The 3317-nt window shown below is 36.0% G+C and overlaps 1 long non-coding RNA gene across 1 annotated transcript in view; it reads right to left on the minus strand.

Annotated features, from left to right (window-relative positions):
• Positions 1 to 1404: 1404 nt before the first annotated feature.
• The window catches only part of LOC110458438, a 33571-nt gene continuing 31658 nt past the window's right edge, over positions 1405 to 3317 (minus strand). Inside the window, exon 3 of the long non-coding RNA XR_002463794.1 lies at positions 1405 to 1562. This is a non-coding gene — a long non-coding RNA (uncharacterized LOC110458438). The remainder of the gene's footprint in view (positions 1563 to 3317) is intronic.

Raw genomic sequence — 3317 nt, forward strand, 5'->3', positions numbered from 1 at the left:
TTTGAGAGACTTTATATTAAGTGTTATATTGTATTATTGAGGGACTTTATATTAAGTGTTATACTGTATTATTGATAAACTTTATGTTAAGTATTATATTGTATTATTTAGGGTTTTTATATTAAGTGTTTTACTGTTTGATTGAGAGACTTTATATTAAGTGTTATACTGTATTATTGAGAAACTTTATATTAAGTGTTATACTGTATACTGTTTTATTGAGAGACTTTATATTAAGTGTTATACTGTATTATTGAGAAACTTTATGTTAAGTATTATATTGTATTATTGAGGGTTTTTATATTAAGTGTTATACTGTATACTGTTTTATTGAGAGACTTTATATTAAGTGTTATACTTTATTATTGAGGGACTTTATTTTAAGTGTTATATTGTATTATTGAGGGGTTTTATATCAAGTGTTATACTGTATTATTGAGGGACTTTATATTTAATGTTAGACTGTACTATTGAGGGATTTTATATTAAGTGTTATACTGTATTATTGAGGACTTTATTTTAAGTGTTATACCGTATTATTGAGGGACTTTATATTTAATGTTATTCTGTATTATTGAGGGACTTCATATTAAGTGTTATACTTTATTATTGAGGGAGTTTTTATTAAGTGTTATACTGTATTATTGAGGACTTTATTTTAAGTGTTATACTGTATTATTGAGGGTTTTTATATTAAGTGTTATACTGTATTATTGAGGGACTTTATATTGAATGTTATACTGTATTATTGTGGGACTTCATATTAAGTGTTGTACTGTATTATTGAGGGACTTTTATATGAAGTGTTATACTGTATTATTGAGGGTTTTTATATTAAGTGTTATACTGTATTATTGAGGGACTTTATATTTAATGTTATACTGTATTATTGAGGGACTTCATATTAAGTGTTATACTGTATTATTGAGGGCTTTTATATTAAGTGTTATACTGTATTATTGAGGGATTTTATATTAAGTGTTATACTGTATTATTGAGGGACTTTATATTTAATGTTATACTGTATTATTGAGGGACTACATATTAAGTGTTGTACTGTATTATTGAGGGACTTTTATATTAAGTGTTATACTGTAAACTGTATTATTGAGGGATTTTATATTAAGTGTTATACTGTATAATTTAGGGATTTTATATTAAGTGTTATACTGTATTATTGAGGTCTTTATATTAAGTTTTATACTGTATTATTGAGGGATCTTTATATGAGGTTTTATACTGTATGGGGTATGGTATATTAAAAGGCTTACTGTATATTTGGGCTAAAGAAGGTCTCATGTTTTGCTCCGTTTTAGTTGAGGATTTCTTTGTGAAAAAAAGGCAGTGAGTGCAAAAATATTGCAACGAGAATGATTTAATATAATTACCATTCATCTTTATCGATTGTTTATGTCAGCAGATGACAGCACAACTCCCGATGAAGCAACAACAAACAACCGCCGCGCAGGTACAACATCCGGTTAGATATGAAGACGTTGTCATGGTAATGAAGATTTCAAAGATCATGTATAACGTGACAGCGGCATTATCCTCCGGCTAGTCTGCAAATAAAATGACATGTTATAATCATAGCGCCTTCGTCTAACTATATATAGTTCAAACCCGTCTCTTCATTTAATGTCGGCCAATCAATGTCGTTCACTTTTACCAATTACAATCTTTCTTGAGAAGTTTGTCTCCAATATTTCCCGTATATTATAGCGTCTAAAAGAGCTCATTAGTTTATAGAAGAAAATTAGACAGCTCCTTTCTCGTTTTTGTCTTACTCTACCCTCATCAGTTTATAGCATAGACTGACCCTGTGTCCTATATCTCTACCCTCACCAGTTTATAGCATAGACTGACCCTGTGTCCTATCTCTCTACCCTTACCAGTTTATAGCATAGACTGACCCTGTGTCCTATCACTCTATCCTCACACTCTAAATCATAGACTGACAGTCAGTCCCTGTGTCCTATCTCTCTACCCTCACCACTCTATATAATAGACTGACAGTCAGTCCCTGTGTCCTATCTCTTTACCTCACCACTCTTTATCATAGACTGACAGTCAGTCCCTGTGTCCTATCTCTCTACCTCACCACTCTATATCATAGACTGACAGTCAGTCCCGGTGTCCTATCTCTCTACCCTCACCACTCTATATTATAGACTGACAGTCAGTCCCTGTGTCCTATATCTCTACCCTCACCGCCTTATATCATAGACTGACAGTCAGTCCCTGTGTCCTATATCTCTACCCTCACCACTTTATATCATAGACTGACAGTCAGTCCCTGTGTCATATCTCTCTATCCTCACCACTCTATATCATAGACTGACTGTCAGTCCCTGTGTCCTATCTCTCTACCCTCACCACTCTATATCATAGACTGACAGCCAGTCCCTGTGTCTTATCTCTCTACCCTTACCACCCTATATCATAGACTGACAGTCAGTCCCTGTGTCCTATCTCTTTACCCTCACCACTCTATATCGTAGACTGACAGCCAGTGTCTGTGTCATATCTCTCTACCATCACTAGTCTAAATCATAGACTGACAGTCAGTCCCTGTGTCCTATTTATCTACCCTCACCACTCTATATCATAGACTGACAGTCAGTCCCTGTGTCCTATCATAGACCAGCCAGTCCCTGTGTCATATCTCTCTACCATCACTAGTCTAAATCATAGACTGACAGTCAGTCCCTGTGTCCTATCTCTCTATCATCAACACTCTATATCATAGACTGATTGTCAGTCCCTGTGTCCTATCTCTCTACCCACACCACTCTATATCACAGACTGACAGTCAGTCCCTGTGTCCTATCTCTCTACCCTCACCACTCTATATCATAGACCAGCCAGTCCCTGTGTCATATCTCTCTACCATCACTAGTCTAAATCATAGACTGACAGTCAGTCCCTGTGTCTGATCTCTCTACCCTCCCTACTCTAAATCATAGACTGACAGTCAGTCCCTGTGTCTGATCTCTCTACCCTCCCTACTCTAAATCATAGACTGACAGTCAGTCCCTGTGTCTGATCTCTCTACCCTCACTACTCCAAATCATAGACTGACAGTCAGTCCCTGTGTCCTATCTCTCTATCCTCACCACTCTATATCATAGACTGACAGTCAGTCCCTGTGTTCTATCTCTCTTCCCTCACCATTCTATATCATAGACTGACAGTCTGTCCCTTTGTCCTATCTCTCTACCCTCACCACTCTATATCATAGACTGACAGTCAGTCCCTGTGTCCTATCTCTCTACCCTCACCACTCTATATCATAGACTGACAGTCAGTCCCTGTGT

This window comes from Mizuhopecten yessoensis, unplaced genomic scaffold (assembly GCF_002113885.1).
Source record: "Mizuhopecten yessoensis strain PY_sf001 unplaced genomic scaffold, ASM211388v2 scaffold9589, whole genome shotgun sequence".
In the NCBI taxonomy this organism is placed as follows: Eukaryota; Metazoa; Mollusca; class Bivalvia; order Pectinida; family Pectinidae; genus Mizuhopecten; species Mizuhopecten yessoensis.